General features: G+C 37.5%; 1 pseudogene; it reads right to left on the bottom strand.

Moving 5' to 3' along the window:
• Positions 1-877: 877 nt before the first annotated feature.
• LOC133047191 (regulator of microtubule dynamics protein 2-like) overlaps positions 878-20,927 on the bottom strand; it is a 52,783-nt pseudogene continuing 32,733 nt past the window's right edge.

The raw sequence follows: 20,927 nt of genomic DNA, 5'->3' as shown, positions 1-20,927 counted from the left end.
ATTCAGTGAATTTCAAGATACTCACAGAATTGTGTAACCCATCACCATAAACTAATTTTAAACCATTTTCACCCCAAAAAGAAACCCCATGCCCATCATGGCCTCCCCCCATTTCCCTACTCAAAAAGCTCATACAATGTTAGGAAATCAAAAATTACTTTCTACTTTTTGTCTCCCTGGATTTTTCTATTCTGTGTGTTTAATATAAGTGGAGCCATACAATAGATGACCTTCTCGTTTCTTTCAATTGAAAAATAATGGCACCAAACTTCACATTTTAGCATGCTATAGACTTCCATTCCATTTTTATTTCTGAATAATACTCTGTTATGTTTATACCATCTTTTATTTATTTATCATTCAGTGGAAATTTAAGTTGTTTAGTTTGGGGCTGTTAGGACTGACACTCCTATGAACGATTGTCTTCACCTCGTGTGTCTGCTGCAGTCCATGGGGCCGCAGAGTCGGACGCGGCTGAGCGACTGTACCTAACTGAAATGAACTGAACTGTCTGTTATCTACTTGTTGAGTCATCTGGTAGTGAAAAGTGAAAACAGCTCATTCATGTCTGACTCTTTATGACCTCATGGACTACAGTCCATGGAATTCTCTAGGTCAACATACTGGAGTGGGTAGCCTTTTCCTTCTCCAAGGAATCTTCCCAACCCAGGGATTGAACCTAGGTCTCCTGCATTGCTGGCGGATTCTTTACCAGCTGAGCTATCAGGGAAGCCCGAGTCATCTGGTAACTGCATATTATATAGGCAAATCACATCTTGCTCAACTTCATGCTATGAGTGTTAAGTAGAGATATTTTCATTTTTCTATTATAAATACCCAGGAATATAATTGCTGGAACATATAGCACATATTCAGCTCAATAAGAAATTGCCAACAACATGTAACTGAACTTAGAAAACCCAGGCTGTAATTCTTCGGCCTTAAGGAAGTTTTGCAAATCTTCCTATATAGCTGAGGATGTTATTTTTCCAAACAGAGTAGCAGGCATTTTTTTGCTCAACCCAGTTCAGTTTTGAGAGAGTGTACCAGTATCTTCCCTTGTTTTATCTAGATGTTCCTTGAAGTGTTGTCGGTATTTGATTTTGTTTTGTAAGCCCTCAAATTCAGATACACAGCCACACAAAACCACATACCATAGACGACAGTGTCCATTCTTGAGTGTTCTCTTAATAGCTTTTTTTTACCATGTCTTTACAATATTTGCATAATGCTTCTTTTCTTGTGCATTTGTAGATAGCTCATACGTATCTCCAGAAGCAGGAGCAAATTGCCAAATAAACACCATTTCATCTCTAAACTTCTCTTCCTGGTCACAAAAGTAGTTCAAACTCTCAATCTTGCTGGACTCATTCACATGTAAATTATCAGCTGTCTGAAGAAGGGCATCTAAATTTAATTCCTCTGCATGGGTGTTAGATGTCTTGGGGACTGGAAAAGAACTTGCTCTTCAACAAATCAGAAGTGGTCTACCACAAATTTAAACTAATCAAAGTTTTCTTGTTTTTCAATTATCCTTTTTTTTTTTTTTTTTTTTTATGTGAGGGTAACGTGCTCAGATTTGAAGGCAAAAACATGCTTCTGCAGGAGGTATCCCACTAGTAGCACGACAAAACTAATCATGTTATTGGAGAAATCTATTTCCCATATGTCACTACAAAATGATCTTTAAATATGTGTGTTTATATTTTCCCCATTAATAATAAGCTATAATCTTCAGATATTTCTTTAAATAAAATATTCAGATCAATTCAATGAAATGAACTCTAGTGAGTGCAAAAACAGAAAAAAAAAATCGCCAAGCAGTCTCCAGAGTAGCTGTAATGATCTCATATCTCCCAAGCAATACATCAGGATCTCGTTGTTCCATATTCTCATCAGAACTTAGTGTGTGTGTGTGTGTGTGTGAATCATATATATTTATCATATACACACACACACACTCACTAGTGGGAAAGAAACTACCTGCCAATGTAGGAGACTTAAGAGTTTGATCCCTTTAAAAGAAATAAGAGAAAAAGAAAAATAGAAAATAGAAGAGAAAAAGGAAAGAAAAAAAAAGAAGAAAAAAGAAAAAAAAGAAAAAGAAAAAAAAAAGAAAGAAAAAAAAATTTTTTTTTCCCTAATTAAAAAAATCATAAAAATCTATGGAAATGAAAGTTAAGGAGTAATGGGGGAGTAATAGGGGATTTTAAAAGGAAAATAAAAGAGAAAAAATAAAAAAGAAAAAATAAAAAAAGAAAAAAAAAGAGAAAAAAGTAAAATTATATCTAGGAGTTTCTCTGGAGCTGTTGCGGTCAGTGTGGGTTCGGCTCAGTTTCAGATAGCTCCTCGTTCCAGCTTACACTTCTCGATATCTACATAACCTAACTCTACACCTAAAGCAATTAGAGAAGGAAGAAATGAAGAACCCCAGGGTTAGCAGAAGGAAAGAAATCTTAAAAATCAGGGCTGAAATAAATGCAAAAGAAACTAAAGAGACCATAGCAAAAATCAACAAAGCTAAAAGCTGGCTTTTTGAAAAAATAAACAAAATTGACAAACCATTAGCAAGACTCATTAAGAAACAAAGAGAGAAGAACCAAATTAACAAAATTAGAAATGAAAATGGAGAGATCACAACAGACAACACTGAAATACAAAGGATCATAAGAGACTACTACCAGCAGCTCTATGCCAATAAAATGGACAACTTGGATGAAATGGACAAATTCTTAGAAAAGTATAACTTTCCAAAACTGAACCAGGAAGAAACAGAAGATCTTAACAGACCCATCACAGGCAAGGAAATCAAAACTGTAATCAAAAATCTTCCAGCAAACAAAAGCCCAGGACCAGATGGCTTCACAGCTGAATTCTACCAAAAATTTAGAGAAGAGCTAACACCTATCTTACTCAAACTCTTCCAGAAAATTGCAGATGAAGGTAAGCTTCCAAACTCATTCTATGAGGCCACCATCACCCTAATTCCAAAACCAGACAAAGATGCCACAAAAAAAGAAAACTACAGGCCAATATCACTGATGAACATAGATGCAAAAATCCTTAACAAAATTCTAGCAAACAGAATCCAACAACATATTAAAAAAATCATACACCATGACCAAGTGGGCTTTATCCCAGGAATGCAAGGATTCTTCAATATCTGCAAATCAATCAATGTAATACACCACATTAACAAATTGAAAGATAAAAACCATATGATTATCTCAATAGATGCAGAGAAAGCCTTTGACAAAATTCAACACTCATTTATGATTAAAACTCTCCAGAAAGCAGGAATAGAAGGAACATACCTCAACATAATAAAAGCTATATATGACAAACCCACAGCAAGCATCACCCTCAATGGTGAAAAATTGAAAGCATTTCCCCTGAAATCAGGAACAAGACAAGGGTGCCCACTCTCACCACTACTATTCAACATAGTGTTGGAAGTTTTGGCCACAGCAATCAGAGCAGAAAAAGAAGTAAAAGGAATCCAGATAGGAAAAGAAGAAGTGAAACTCTCACTGTTTGCAGATGACATGATCCTCTACATAGAAAACCCTGAAGACTCTACCAGAAAATTACTAGAGCTAATCAATGAATATAGTAAAGTTGCAGGATATAAAATTAACACACAGAAATCCCTTTCATTGCTATATACTAACAATGAAAAAACAGAAAGAGAAATTAAGGAAACAATACCATTCACCATTGCAACAAAAAGAATAAAATACTTAGGAGTATATATACCTAAAGAAACAAAAGACCTATACATAGAAAACTATAAAACACTGATGAAAGAAATCAAAGAGGACACAAACAGATGGAGAAACATACCGTGTTCATGGATTGGAAGAATCAATATTGTCAAAATGGCTATTCTACCCAAAGCAATCTATAGATTCAATGCAATCCCTATCAAGCTACCAACGGTATTTTTCACAGAACTAGACCAGAGAATTTCACAATTTGTATGGAAATACAAAAAACCTTGAATAGCCAAAGTAATCTTGAGAAAGAAGAATGGAACTAGAGGAATCAACCTGCCTGACTTCAGACTCTACTACAAAGCCACAGTCATCAAGACAGTATGGTACTGGCACAAAGACAGAAATATAGATCAATGGAACAGAATAGAAAGCCCAGAGATAAATCCATGAACCTATGGACACCTAATCTTTGACAAAGGAGGCAAGAATATACAATGGGAAAAAGACAACCTCTTTAACAAGTGGTGCTGGGAAAACTGGTCAATCACTTGTAAAAGAATGAAACTAGAACACTTTCTAACACCATACACAAAAATAAACTCAAAATGGATTAAAGATCTAAGTGTAAGACCAGAAACTATAAAACTCCTAGAGGAGAACATAGGCAAAACACTCTCCGACATAAATCACAGCAAGATCCTCTATGACCCACCTCCCAGAATATTGGAAATAAAAGCAAAACTAAACAAATGGGACTTAATGAAACTTAAAAGCTTTTGCACTACAAAGGAAACTATAAGTAAGGTGAAAAGACAGCCCTCAGATTGGGAGAAAGTAATAGCAAATGAAGAAACAGACAAAGGATTAATCTCAAAAATATACAAGCAACTCCTGCAGCTCAATTCCAGAAAAATAAATGACCCAATCAAAAAATGGGCCAAAGAACTAAACAGACATTTCTCCAAAGAAGACATACAGATGGCTAACAAACTCATGAAAAGATGCTCAACATCACTCATTATTAGAGAAATGCAAATCAAAACCACAATGAGGTACCATTACATGCCAGTCAGGATGGCTGCTATCCAAAAGTCTACAAGCAATAAATGCTGGAGAGGGTGTGGAGAAAAGGGAACCCTCTTACACTGTTGGTGGGAATGCAAACTAGTACAGCCGCTATGGAAAACAGTGTGGAGATTTCTTAAAAAATTGGAAATAGAACTGCCATATGACCCAGCAATCCCACTTCTGGGCATACACACTGAGGAAACCAGATCTGAAAGAGACACATGCACCCCAATGTTCATCGCAGCACTGTTTATAATAGCCAGGACATGGAAGCAACCTAGATGCCCATTAGCAGATGAATGGATAAGGAAGCTGTGGTACATATACACCATGGAATATTACTCAGCCATTAAAAAGAATTCATTTGAACCAGTCCTAATGAGATGGATGAAACTGGAGCCCCTTATACAGAGTGAAGTAAACCAGAAAGATAAAGAACATTACAGCATACTAACACATATATATGGAATTTAGAAAGATGGTAATGATAACCCTATATGCAAGACAGAAAAAGAGACACAGATGTACAGAACAGACTTTTGGACTCTATGGGAGAATGTGAGGGTGGGATATTTCAAAAGAACAGCATGTATACTATCTATGGTGAAACAGATCACCAGCCCAGGTGGGATGCATGAGACAAGTGCTCGGGCCTGGTGCACTGGGAAGACCCAGAGGAATCGGGTGGAGAGGGAGGTGGGAGGGGGGATCGGGATGGGGAATACGTGTAAATCTATGGCTGATTCATATCGATGTATGACAAAACCCACTGAAATATTGTGAAGTAATTAGCCTCCAACTAATAAAAAATAAAATAAAATAAAATAAAAAGAGTTTGATCCCTGGGTTGGGAAGATCCTCTGGACGAGGGCATGGCAACCCACTCCAGTGTTCTTGCCTGGAGAAACTCATGGACAGATGAGCCTGGCGGGCTACAGTCCATGGCATCACAAAGAGTCAAGCGCAACTGAAGCAACTTGGCATGCAAGCACATGTAATTCTTCAGGAATAAGTGGTATCTTATCATGGCTTCAGTTTGCATTTCCATGATGGACAACGATGTCAACAACTTTCCTGTGAAGACTTGGTATTTCATATTCTCTTCCCTGACGTCTTTCACGTCTTTTGCTCATGTTCTAGCTGAATTGTATTCTTATGGTATCATTTAGAAAATATTTTATGATTATGGAAACAAGTCCTTGGTCAGTTATGTGATTTGCTGATATTTGCTCCCAGTCTGTGGTTTGCCTTTTTATCCTCTTAACAAGGTCTTTCAGAAATCAAGCAATTTTAATCTAGCTGAAGCACACTGTCTTGATTATGTTTTTAATGAATTGTGCTCTTTGGAGTCATATCTACAAACTCTGCCTAATCTTAGGTCACATTGTCTCCTCCAGTGTTTTCCGAAATCATAATTATGCTTTTTACACTTGGACCTGTATGTCAATGTTTTAAATACAATGTAGTTTTAATGAAGATTGCTGTTTGTTTGCTTGCTTACAGATGTCCATTTTTTCCAATATGATTTATTTAATACATTTCTTCATTAAATTGCTTCTGCCACTTTGTTTAAAAATCATGTGTGTGTATTCATGCTCAACTATTTCTATTCTTCACAATGTTTACTATTATCTGAGCCTTGTGATCCTGGAAAAGAAAAAAGGTTCAGAAATTCCCTCAACTTGTATGTTCTTGGAAGGTGGATGTTTCACTTGAGGTCAGACTGCTTTTCTGGAAGACACCTAAGGAGGTACACTGTGCCAGCTGGAGCTGAGTCAGCCAAAGTTCAAGTTCAAGGGCATCTTAAGGAAAATTGGATTCAAAACCTTTTGTTCCCATTGATCAATGGGGACAAACAGTTCAGATGGGAATTTGGAGGGACTATTTCTAACCTTCTCAGAGGTAAACAGAGTGGCTTCCTAAGGCTCACCTAAGTCACAGGGCAGAAGATGTACCTTTAGCAAAACCACTGCTATGCTGGATATCAGCTGCTTTTCATGAGAAAAGCAGATATCATCAGAGATGTGACCGTATAAATCCTGAGTTTCAGCCTAAGTTGTTGCTCAAAAAAATTGTCATCACTTCTATACAAGTTTAACAAAGCATATAGAAAGAATTTATCACTGTAAACATGTATATTATTGGAATATTTCTTCTTTTCTTGAAGGGGCATTCTTATGGAAAAGCTCCAAGGAAAGAGGAAGTATCTCCTCTCCAAAAAAAAGAGAACATAGTTGGAAACTGACTACTTTCCAGTGTGATTGCATAACTACTTACTCCCTTTCTTATGACTTCAGGTCCTTTAATGCATAGGGAAGTAAGTTAGCGAACTGCTGGACTCTGCTGACGGAAAGGACTTCAGCTCAAAACACTGTTAACAGTATAATATCTATGATTTTTCTTCTGAAATGAATTCAATATCCTCCTCTGGTATTCCTCACTGATAAAATGTTTGTCACTACATATTACACATTTATCAAAATGCTGTTATAATAGAAAAAATAGAAAATTGGAGTTTCTCAACAAGCTAGTTATATTAATTATGGTATGTCCATAATTTGCATTGCCATAGAAATGAGATAGATGTGCACTCACTGACACAGAAAATTTCCACATATAACCTCATTGAAACATAGGCATGAACAATTATCATCCATTTTCTCTAAATAAATTATATATATAGTTTTCTTTTTTTCCAGAAAGAAAGAAAAGACATATAGACCATACTTAAAGCAAGTGAATGAGATTACCTAGGGAGAAACAGTTTTGTAGAAATGGAGAAAAGTTCAAGACTAAGCTAGATAGAAAATTCAAAAAAAAAAAACAAAAACAAACAAACAAGCAAAAAAAAACAAATGAACTAGGAAAAGATTAACCTGCAAGGATCAGAGGAAAACTATGGAAATGTGGTAACATGAAATCCAAGCTCAATGGTCACTTCAAGAAGGAAGGTATTTTAATTGCTATTGAGAGGGTTCAGAATACTATGGGAGGGAGTGTTCTCTGGACTTTAGTCCAGAGAGATCTCTGGGGTTACTAGCTATAAAATCTCCCTGGGGAATAAAATGAACTGGAGATTGATTCAGAGAGAAGGAATGGAAAGAGTGAGTGAAAGAAACTTTCAAAAGACTGCTGTTAAAGAATAAAACCTGGTGAGATGGTAATTGGAGAGAGATATAAAGTCCAAAGAGAAGTTTATTTGCTTTAATGAGGCATTCTAAAATAGGCCTGCATATTTAAGGAAAAGAAATCAGGAGGGAAAAAGAAGTTCATTCAGTAGGAGAGAAATTGGGAGCCAAAGTAGAATGAAAAAGATTCTGTAGTTGAGAGAATAATGCCCCCCAGAGAAAGATCCACACCCTCATCTCTGGAATCTGTGAATCTGTTACTTACAGGACAAAGGGAGCTTGCAGTTAGGGAAAGATCTTCAGATGGAGAGATCACCTGGGTAGATACAATGGAATCATAAAGGTCCTTAAATGTGAAAGAGGGAGACAGGAGAGACAGAATCAGAAGAGGAGATATGATGACAGAAGCAGAAGCTGAGTGATATTCTCCATGGCTTTCAAGATGAAAGGCAGTCAAGGACCGAGGTGTCTCCAGGAGGGGGAAGAGGCACAGAAGCAGCGTCTCCCCGGGAGCTCAGGAAGCACAGAAGTGCTGACACCTTGATCTGAGCCTCCTGAAACATATTTTGAATTTCTGCTGTGTGTGTCAAATCTCTTCACTTGTGTCTGACTCTTTGCAACCCCATGGAGCCCGCCAGGCTCCTCTACTCATGGAATTCTCCAGGAAAGAACACTGGAGTAGGTTGCCTTTCCCTTCTCCAGGGGATTTCCCCGACCAGGGATCCAAGCCACATCTCCTACATCGCCTGCTTGGGCAAGCAGTTTCTTTACCACTAGCACCACATGGGATTTCTGCCATCCTCCAAATGATGATAATAAATTTGTATTCTTTTAAGCCACTACTTTTGCATGATTTGTTTCAGAGACAAGAGGAAGCTGCTGAAGCTTCTATCTGGTCTATTTCCCTTAAACGTTTCACATCTGAAGTGTGTTTCTGATGGTGGGAGATTATATTTCTTATTGACTTCTTTATTCATAAAACTATTTCATTAAAAGTGCAGACTTGATTCTTACTGAGAAAATTGCTTTCTCTTACATACACATGTGTGCTCAGTCACTCAGCCATGTCCAACTCTTTGCGACCCCAACGATTAAAGCCGATCAGGCTCCTCTGTCCATGACATTTTCCAGACAAGAATACTGAACTAGCTTGCCATTTCCTTCTCCATCTCTTACATATAAAGACAACATTTAAGTATCGACACAATTAAAATATTTTGTAGTCAGGTCAAAAGTGACCCCTATAAAGTCAGATGTTTCCCTGTTGCTAATATATTGTTTAAATATTGCAAACATATCTGATATTTGTTTCCTTTTCTTATCCCCCAAAGTTATTCATCATTTGTAAAACAAAATCCTGAGAGATTCCTGATAATGCAGTCTTAGGAGGGAACTGGCAGGAGTGATATTTGACACTCCTCTCTGATATATCAAGGGTGATACCTGATATCATCAAGGGTGATCTTTGGGATTTAGTTTTTGTTGAGTCACCATATCTTACCCTTTCCAACTCATCCTCTGTCGCCCCTGATGGTTGGATGGCACCGCTGACTCAATGGACATGAGTGTGAGCAAAACTCATGAGCAAAACTCATCTCTCATCTCTGGTAGATGGTGAAGGACAGGGAAGCCTGGAGTGCTATAGTACCTGGGGTCACAAAGAGTCAGACACAGCTTAGTGATTGAACAGCAAGTCCTATGCTTTCAGCCCATAAATAACACTGATAAAGCTGTCCAACAGCACATGCCACGTACGCACCAGGGGGAATCCCTAACCTCCCTGTCTGCAGCTTTTGGGGACACCAGTGTTGAAAAATGATTGTGCCCTTATTTGAGTTTCCATCATGCTGTTATAAAATTTTCATAATGAATAATAGTTATAGATTTACTTTATTATTTTACCTAGAAGATGGATCAAGGATAGGAATATTCATAGTTAATTTTTGTATTTTGAGCTCTGAGCACATTAACTGATATATAAACGGCACACACCAGAACATGAAGCTGCATAAAAGGCCGTGTTTGCTATGACTTTACCATAGTGTTTGCACAGTACTGCGTATCTCTGACTAGACTTTTAAACTTGTGTGAGAAAAGTAATAATCGTACCTACCTTGTATGCCATGTTGAATGTTATAGGCAACATTGCATATGAAACTCTTAACACAGTGTCTAACATAGCTTGCCTTCAGAAAAAGTTAGCCAAAATCACAATCATCCTGCAAGATCATAATCTAATAGCTAATGAATGTTGACATTGTTTCAACATGATTTTCTGAAATGAAATTCTAAGGAACAAAATAAACTATATTACCTATCACATTTTATAGGAGATACTTAATTGAAAGCAACAAATAAAGTATGAATAATTTAACCTGAAGAGGAATGTATTAAAAGGATATTAAGTGATTCACAAACCCTAGGAAATCTAATGAACAGAATTTGGAGGCTACATAGAGAGAAATAATAATCTAAATCAAGTCAGTAAAAGACTTCCCTGGTTGGCCAGTGGTTAAGACTCCGAGCATCCAATGCAAGGGTCAGGGGTTAGATCCCTGGTCAAGGGACGGAGACCCCGCATGGATGGGGCATGAACAAAACATACTGAAAGAAAAAATTAAGTCAGTGAAATACTGGCTGGAGACGTAACTTTTTCTACTAAATGCATCTCACCAACAGTGGACAACACAATATACATCTAACCTCTAGTGTGTGTACGTAGTCGTTTGGTCATGTCCGACTCTTTGCAACCCATGGGCTGTAGCCTGCCAGGCTCTTCTGTCTATGGGGATTCTCCACTGGAGTGGGTTGCGTTTCCCTCCTCCGGGGGATCTTCCCAACCCAGGGATCGAACCCAGGTCTCCCACATTGCAGGTGGATTCTTTACTGTCTGAGCCACCAGGGACTTGGAGGTAACTGCTGTTGGCGTTTTCCACCCATAGCAAGAATGGGTCCTCCTTAGTTCACATTGCTTGTGACTCAAAGTGTAGGGTCAGCATGTCCAGTTTGGGTTGCTATGTCACATTCCCTGCTTGCCTGCAAGAGAGGCAGGGAAACGAAACCTGGCATTTGTGGTTTTTATTGGGGGGAGATGAAGTTTTGTTTCCTGCAATGTAATTCCCCAACCACAGAAGGGAAAATCCCAAGTGGAACAGCAAAAGCAAATGCAGAAGTCCTCTAAGGCTCAGAATGTGTTCATATGTTGAATTCATGGCATTTCAAAGAAAGGCCAATTACAGTTAAAAATATACTAACCCACTAAAGCATGGGCTTCCTGGTGGCACAGTAGGTAAAGAATCTGCCTCCAATGCAAGAGACACAGGTTCTATCCCTGGGCCAGGAAGATCCCCTGCAGTAGGAAATGGCAATCCGCTTCAGTATTCTAGCCTGGAGAATCCCATGGACAGAGGAGTCTGGTGTAGGGTTGAAAAGAGATGGTTGCAACTGAGCAGACGCTCTATAGTGGAGGGAGCCATATGCAGTGCTCTGAGGTGACCTCAGTGGGGAGGAAATCCCTAACAGAGGGGATATACATATACATATGGCTGACTCGCATTAGCAGAAACTCACACTACCTTGTAAGGCAACTATGCTACAGTAGAAGTTTTTCTTTTTTTAAATATACTATCTTAGCTTTAATCATATATCAGATATAACACTTTTAAAGATCTTTGCAGCAGTAGACTACCCCTCACCTTCCTAAAAACCAAAGTGCTTCCCTCCCCCCTCCATCCTTGTCCCAAGTGTTTACAGTTCTCTTCCTCCCCTGCTCTTGGGCTCAGGTGGGATGTGGCTTGGGGGTGATGGCTGAGACAGGGGTGCAGTGACTGGCAGGCTGCCAGTGGCTGGGGAGCGGCCGAGTCAGGCCCTCAACCCAGACATGTTCTAAAGACCCACGGAGAGACCTTAGAACCAATCCTGCATTTGGACTGTGGATATTGTATTCGCTCCCTTCTTCTACACTCAAGTTATCCCCAGACTTTGCTCAGAAGGTAACCAAATTTAACCTGTGCCTCTGACAGGAAAGGCGTGGAGCCTCCACAAACATCAGGAAACTGAGAGAAGCCTTCACTTGAGCAGCTTTTTAAAGCAATTCTTTAAAATTTACCACTTGCCTTTCGTATATCCCAGGGGCATCTTCTTGAATGTTGTTCCAAAGAAATAATGTTTCTGGGTTGAACATGGTGAACGCGTAACTAGAATGGATGTGAAATTCTTGACAAAAAAGTTTTCTCATGAGTGTTTCACAAGTAATATAATGAATTCTCACTATAGTTTCCATAAAAAGCCAAGTTCCTTATTATGGTAAGGTATTCTTATTCACTCAGAGTTAGAATAATCAGAGGAAGCACCATATTTAAATATGTATCATTCTGTGTGTATATAAATATTCATATTATACAGTTTATGAGTTACACTCTATGTCACTACGCCCAGGGGTACAGTAACATAATTTTAAATACACATTCCACATTTCAACTTTTAAAACATTTAAAGTCAATATGAAATATATGCTAACTAGTAATGTTAATATAACTTTCTCTTGCAATAGTCACGTGTGCACATATATACGAATATTAAATACATGAAATATTTAAATGCATTTTGTTAAATATATTAAATATACTCTTATAAGAGATAAAACTGATTTTTATTCCATAAATATTAAAAACATATTAGCTGTCAGTGTATGGTAGATTAAATTTATTTCTAATGAATTAAAATTTAAAGCAAAATTTAAAGATTCTTACATAAGGTTCTGGTCAGAAACAAAAATAAGTCATGAATCTACTCAGCAAAAATCTCTGGAGTCAATATTTCTCTTACTGTGCATGTCAGTTTCTGGTGGTTTAAAACACAAATTTATTGAGGAAGACCTTGCTAACGTGAGGACATCTGATCAGTAGCATGTTCAGTAGATAAAATAGGAAAAATCTAGAATTTACATGAGAGCTAAACATTTAGTTTACATCAATTTGGAATTGGTAGTGCCTCCTACTTCCCTGAAGAAGAAAGGAAAAGGTGAAAGAAACTGTGTGCATGTATGTTACAAGGAGAGAGAGACACTTTCAGAGGACATGCATTCTACGTCTGAGGCTCAGAGTTCAACCAGCGGATCCTTTATACTGACAAGGATAAAACACAAAGCTCTGAAACCAAGTCTTCTAAATACAAAATGAAAGAAGGCCCAACTAATTTGATTTATCAGAAAAAAATCACAGATACAGATACACAGTGACAATTGATATCAGAACTATCATATACAATATATAAAATAAATGTTTGATATACTTAAGAAATAAAGTTGACAAAATATGATGAAGGAAAGGAGGATATAATATGTGACAGCAAATTTAAACCTGAAATAAACAAATTGTAGCATGAAAATTAAAATAGAAATTAAGTGGCTATGCACCAAAATAAACATCACTTAAGAGAGAATTAGAGAGAGATTTGAAAAACTTAAACAGATGGTTTGAAGAAATTTTACAGGAAATGCTCTGTAGAAGAGAGGGGGTATATCTTACAGAGACTTAAAAAGATGCATAAGATTGTGTAAGACGTTCTAGCACCATATCAAGACTTCAGTTAGAAATAATAGAGGACAGAAAAGAAGGGCAAATTGGAAGATGTGATTCACAACTTTCCAAATCTGTTATATACAATTTACATATTTAGGAAATTCACTGAATCCCAACCAGAATAATGGTGTGTGCATACACACCATGTATGTGTATCATACACACCATACATACATATGTATGTATACATATGTGTGTGTGTGTATGATATGTATACATACATATATCTATATAAATATAATTTTTAAAAGCTTCACTCACATGATTATGAGAGCTGGCAGGTCTGTAATCTGCAAGGCAAACCATAGGCTGGAAATAGGCAGAAGCTGGCACTTCAGTCTTGAGACAGAATTGTTTTTCACTTTAAACTTCATTTGTTGCTCTCAGGGCCTCTAACTGATTGGATGAAACCCACCCACATTATTAAGGATGATCTCTTTTCCTGAAGACCAAGTGATTGTAGATATAAACCACACACACAAAGCAGAAAAAGTAATAGAGAAAATGAAGAAAACTAAACATTTAAAATACCAATAAAATTGAGACTTTAGCAAGACTGACCAAGATAAGAGATTTAAATTATTAAAATCAGGGACGATAAAGGGAAAATCAGAGCTGGATTTACAATATAAAGATTGTAAGGAAATACTCTGAGCAATTGTATGGCAACAGATTATATAATGCAGATGACATGATCAAATTCCTAAAAAGATGCAAACTCCCAAAACTGACTCGGGGGACTTCCCTGGCTGGCCAATGGCTAAGACTCTGCTTCCAAAGCAGGGGACTTGGGTTCAATCCCTGGTTGGGGCATTAAGATCTCACATACCACACTGCATGGCCAATAAATAAATAAATTAATTAATTTTAAAAAATGCCTCAGAAGACATAAACCTGAATAGATAGATAACAAGTATACAGACTGAGTATTTGAAACCATTTTCTCACAAAGAAAAGTCCAAACCTATGTTGCTTTGCTGGTAAACTATAATGATGATTTAAAGAATTAACATTAATCTAAAAGAAAAAAAAAAGAAAACACTTTCTGATTCAATTTTATTGAGATCAGTCTCATCTGATAGCAAAATATTACAAAAATATTGACATAAAATACATCAACAAATTTCTAGAAAAGTGAATCTAACATATCAAAATGATTATACAGCATGACCAAATGGAATTTGCCACACAATTCTAAGTATGGCTTAACATACAAAAATCAATCAATATAATATACCATATTAATAAAAGGGAAGCAAACACACATTGTAATAGACACAGAAAAATCTATTTGATAAAATCCATCACTTTTCTATGAAAAAAAAAAAAAAACTGAATAATCCCCCTAGGAATAGAAGGAATCTTTCTGAACTTAATGATAGAATATGTAAAAATAAAACAAAACTCACATTATGCTTAATGGTAAATTCTTGAAAGCTTTCCTTCTATCCAGAAACAAGAAGAGATGATATCAGAGCCCATCTAGGACATTATAAACAACAGAAATGTGTTTCTCAAGTTATAAACAGCAGAAATATATTGGACTGTCCAAAAGTCTGGAACATCTTACAGAAAATCTGAAGCAAGCTTTTAGCCAGCCAGGATTTCTCAGTTTTACAGCCTGGGCAGTCGGAGATCAATACGCTGGTAGAATCAGTGTCTGGTGAGAGCCGGCTTCCTGGCTTAGGCAGCTATCTTCTTGCTGTGTCCTCACGAAGCAGAAGGCTGGGTGATCTCTCTGAGGGCTCTTGTATAAGCCCGCTGATCCCAGTCATGAGGGCTCTGAATTCATGACTTAAACATCTCCCAAAGGCCCCGCCTCCAAAAATTGCCACATGGGGGTGAGAAATATTCAGTCTGCAGCAGGTTTGAAAGAATTCCTGTCCTTAAAGTACATAAAAAGATGAAAAGAAGAACGAGGTTGATAGGGCTTTTACATTACTTCTCCCACAAAGGGTGAGAGACAGGTCTGGTTTACCTGCAAAGGACTTAGAACTCAGAGTAAGAGATTTTGGTTTAAAGCCTGGTTCCTGCACCAGCTGTCAATCATACTAGTTCTGAGGCCCCAAAAGTTCGTGTGCTATATATCCAAGTGTCGTTGTTGTTCTATCGCTCTGTCAGGTCTGATCTTTGTGACTCCACTGACTCCAGCCTGCCAGGCTCCCCTGTCCTTCACTATCTCTAGGAGTTTGCTCAAACTCATGTACATCGAGTCGGTGATGCCATCCAACCATCTCATCTTCTGTCCCTTCTCTTGCACTCCATCTTTCCCAGCATCAGGGTATTTTCCAGCGAGTCAGCTCTTCGCTTCAGGTGGCCCCAGTATTGGAGCTTCAGCGTCAGTTATCAGTCCTTCCAATGTATATTCAGGGTTGGAAGATTGCAAACCAAGCTAGTAGGATGTTAAATAAAAAAGGTTCTATCTTCTCAGCTTGACAAATACACTTTTATAACACTCTGAAAGGCTGGGACCGCATTGAGACTCCTTAGATTTCTCCCAAGTTTCTGGCCTAAGACCCCTTGCTCTTGCTTCTGACTTCACGCAACATCACAAGGAGTGTGATGTGCATGGACATGGACGCCCACCTGCACACCCAAGCTGAGTCCCCTTGGGCTCAGTGTTAAAAGCCCTGAGTGGTATGGATTACCCTTGGGAGGAGAAAAGATCCATACTGATGATGGAACTGAGCTTAGGATTTGGCCAAGGTTTCAAGAATCCAGGATTCTTGAACCTGAACCTGGCTTACAGATGTGCATAGACACTCTATGGGCATGTCCCTTTGCTGCTCAAGACTCCCTGCCAGGACAGAAACAGGGTCAGGGAAGGGTCATCGTGGAGGCTTCTGAACTACAGGTTTCTGTTTGTGTCCAAGGACATGACTACTTCCACCAATTACCTGTATAACGCTTTGTTATCCTCAGTGTAGAATGGAGATGCCATTCATCTCATTGAATTATGAGAGTTAAAGAAAATCAAAGATCAAAGAAAAAATATTATATCAATATATTGCCTGATACATAATGAATTATCTTTCTCTTTTCCTCTCTTCATTGTTACCTTAATTTCTCCCAGAGTACTCATTTTTGTAATAAGACTAATATTTGTGCTTGATTCTCAGGACTGACATAACACATACATCATATAATATGTGATAATGAAGCAAGAGATCTGTAAGTGGTATATATGATAGGGCGTGGCAACCTATCGCAGTATCCTTGACTGGATAATTCCGCAGACAGAGGAGCCTGGCTGGCTATAGTTCATGGGGTTGCAAAGAGTCAGACAAGGTTGAAGTGACATAGCAAGCAGCACACAATAGTCAATAGAAGAGGCACTGAACTGGAGAAGAAAGTTTCCACTTGGGAAAGCATAAGTGGAATTTGTAAACTACATGGGAGTTTCTGGTAGGATCATCTTGATATTTACCCTTTCCTGCAAAAATGTTTCCATTAGTTGACCTAGAAATTAATTCTTGCCTTAGTTTTAGCCAAACCTGATAATATACACACCCAATCTGGAAAACTCACCAAAGACTTATCACATAATCCCCAATAATATGTGTCAGGGAGCTTTATGGTTGATGCCAGTCCTCAGATGTTCTGATTTCCCCTGGCCAGCATAAGCAGATGGCTTTGTTCAGAAAAGTTGGCCTGGGGATGTAATTGGAGAAGAAACTCTATGTGTGTGTAATTTGAAAGCTGCCTGGATCCTGATAAAACAGGAGTCATGGTGGGATTTTGAAATTTAACAGGAGTCATCAGCAGAGTGAAATATTCTCCTTAAGTGAGTCCTGAATGCCTCTCACGTCCAGTCGTGGTTCCCTATATATGTGTGTGTAGAACCATGTGAAACTCTGATCATTTTTACAGCAGCTTCATTCAACCACCACTTCTGTGCTGTACTCACCCCACGCTCCCAACAGCATCACAAATGTACATATGTATCAATAAGCAATATATCCTCTGGAAAGGTCTAGAAAGTCTAGCAAAATCTGATTCATGGCAACCACTCAGATATGGATGTTTTAACTGACATTTGGCATGAAATAAAGTAATTACTGGGTTTTGCAATGTTAATTTAAAGCATTATATTAGATTTTGGAAAAGTCAATACATCTGATATAAACCTATTTAGATAAGCCAATACATTTTTATGAAGACCTTTCTGGATACAAATAGTAAAGGAATAAACTTTAACAAAAATTTTAAAATTCACCAACCGAGCTTTCTCCAACCAATATACTTTTTATCTTGATTCCTTTTAGTTAGAAAAACTGACTCCTCCCACCAAGTACCTATCTCATGATAATGCATTCTAAAATAATGAGGCTATATTGCCATGGCTCACTTATTTTAAAATAAATATGGTTAACATGTAATCTGTTATTTGGTTTATGTGAAGAGAAATTTCAATGAAAGATAATTGAGTATACTATTTTTCACATTTTAGAAGAATAATTGCTTAAATTGCAATGTAATGTTAAATATAATAGACAAATGTACAGAGGTCTGTGTGCACAAAATATTTTACTTTTTCCACATAACATTCTTAAAACATTAAAATTCAATTAATTCAGGAGAATCAATCAAAGTCTCCTGTTTTAAAATGTATTGTGCCATATGCATGTGTATGTCCATGTTTGTGTTTGCATAGAGAGATATGGCTAGAGATAGAGTGAAAGATAAGGAAGCCAATAAAAATCGAAGGAAACATAAAAAAGAGAAGTGAAAAAAAGCTTTCCTGAATTTTCCGACTTTAGGAAAACTACTCAAGTCTTTGTTTCCCAAAAGGCAAAGGGAAGATATCTATTAAGGAACCCAACAGTACTATTCTCCTTTCAACCAATAAAGCAAAGTAGGCAAGTATAATCAGAGGTGAATGCGGAAACCAGAGCTAAGGAATGTTAAATTACAAATGCAAAATACCTGACGATATTTTACCTGAGAGCTTTATTCAGAATTTTAAGGGATCCTCACCCTTTCTATGTAAAGAATTCCCAGTTAGGGCTTAGGAAAAGAGGAAGTCAATGGTTGGTTGCATTAGCTTTTCTATTTCGAGCTGTCACAGCTGCAAAATTGTTCAATGCGACTCCGCAGGGAGCGCTACCCAGCTATGCAAATGAATTCCAAATGGGACCTGGGCCAGCACGAGGGGAGCTGAGTGTGGAGGCTGAGTGACTGCCCCCGCCCCTCCCCGTCTGTCAGATGGATTAACTCAGGCCACCAAGGAGCCAGCGCCATTGATTTCTGCTCATCTATCTCATCATAGTGACCTCTCCCTAGAAAGAAGGAAAGGAAGAGCAAAAGAGAGGGACAGAGAAAAAGTAAAATTAAAATGCTTCTTTACTTGCTTATCCCTCCTTCTTTCAAGTACCTTTATGATCATGTCATTTTCCTTCACCACATATTTTACTCATATCAGAACCAGGTTAATAACTAGTCTTTACTTTTTTCTCTGTCTTAATTATGTGATTTGACTTGGTATAGCTTAATAATGGGTATTTGTGTCATATTCTTTAGAATTTACTAATTTGAAGAATAGAGATGCTGAAGAGTTGCTCTAGTTTGATGTAAATTCTAAACCATGCATGTAGAAGATATAAAATGTTGTCAGCACTCTTTCACTAAGAAACTCCAGCCTTATGCTATTTTCCATTTAGCCAGGAACTCCTTGCTTTGGTGAAATAATCCCTTATTCCTGCATTTTTGATGGATGAGAAATTACAGGACAAAGGAGAAATGAAGTGTTAGTGATGTCAAAAAATGGAGATAGAATTAAGAAACCCAAATGTCCCAAAGCAGTTCATAGAACTTTCAGGATACAGTCTAGAATGTGCTTATTTCAAAATGTTTTTGTTCTCTTCATCTTCTCTGTTTGAACTGTTCTAGGTCATTCTCCTTTATAGAAGCAGATTTTTCACAGAGAAGAACTATGTCCTCTGAAAAGTGAAAGTGTCGGTCACTCAGTTGTGTCTGACTCTTTGTGACCCCATGGACTGTAGCCCTACAGGCTCGTCTGTCCAAGGAACTCTCCAGGCAAGAATGTTGGAGTGGGTTGCCATTAGCTTCTTCAAGGGATCTTCCCAACCCAGAGATCGAATTGGTGTCTCCTGCATTGCAGGAAGATTCTTTACTGTCTGAGCCACCTTGGAATCCCAAAGTTCCCTCTATTTAAGAATTTAAGTGCTATCTCTGTTGTTTAAAGAGTTACAGTGAAGGCAACAATGGGATGGCAAAAGCAGGGTGGTTGTACAATCAAGTTTCTGTTTACCTTTTCCTGGGGGATTCACACTTCCATTTTCAAAACCTCTCTGAAATTCTCATCTGTTTGTTTGAAAATTCCTTTCTTCAGTTGTGTTCCGTCTGTAAGCACGATTTAGTGGTAATGTAGAGGACAAGGTATATGGTTGAAGGAGTTTTTTTGTTTTGTTTTTAATGGGAGTTTTATTCTTAGAAGAATCTGTATGCAATGAAAGGCATCAGAGGAGAGATGACATCAGGATGAGGCTATCAAATCTACTTTCAAGGATTCAGAGAGATGTAAGGCAGTGGATAGTAGAATTAAGCTAAAATCGACAAAAGGCCTTCTAAGCATCATCAGTGCCTTGCACTACAACTGTCTCACACAAAGACCACATATAAGAGAATGTGCCTCAAAAAGATTTATGCATGGCCCTTTTGGAGCACTGTGTAAGTTCCTAGTATATGCATAGGAAGCCCAGAAGGGATTTAAGAAGGATATATAAAAGAAAACTCTACAATTACATTAGACTAAAAGGGCCAGAAACAGTTTGTGCTTAATAAAGAGAATTAATTAGTGTTGTGCTCAATTAAGAGAAAATGTAATAGTCAACCTAAAATTCTAAAGCCAGTGAAATTAGGACTTCTCAGGCAGAAACTGAGAAAATCAGTCAATGGGGGAATTACACTACCAGAAATAATCAAAGACAATTTTCAGACTGAAGAATGATCCTAGATGAAAACACAAAATTTTAGAAGAGATTGGATGTCATTGGAAGTGTAATTGACCAAACAAATATGGTCTTTTTTTTTTTTTCCTCAAGAGCCAAAATAATTTAATGAGCAATAGTCTCTAAACATATAGTTCTTGGAAAACTATATATTGATATAAAAAGATGAAAAAGAATATTTGGCTTTTATCACACAAAATAAAACAAACAATATTGATCATAGCTATGTAAATCTATAAAGATTTCAGAAGCAAAATTTAACTTTCCATCTTATGAATAGAAAAATGAAGAGATAATTAAATTAAGAGAACAGAAACAGTGAAGTAAAAATATAAAAGTAAAAAATTAAAAAAAAAATGAAGTGTTGGATGTCAAGATTTCCCAATAAAATCAAGAAATTTCTATCTAGACTGATTGGGAGAGTAAGAACAAGGATAAAAATGACCAATATTAAGGGTTGGA

The sequence above is a fragment of the Dama dama genome, chromosome 26 (assembly GCF_033118175.1).
Source record: "Dama dama isolate Ldn47 chromosome 26, ASM3311817v1, whole genome shotgun sequence".
In the NCBI taxonomy this organism is placed as follows: Eukaryota; Metazoa; Chordata; class Mammalia; order Artiodactyla; family Cervidae; genus Dama; species Dama dama.
The sequence above is the reverse complement of the archived record's forward strand: the minus strand, read 5'-3'. Positions and strand labels throughout refer to the sequence as shown.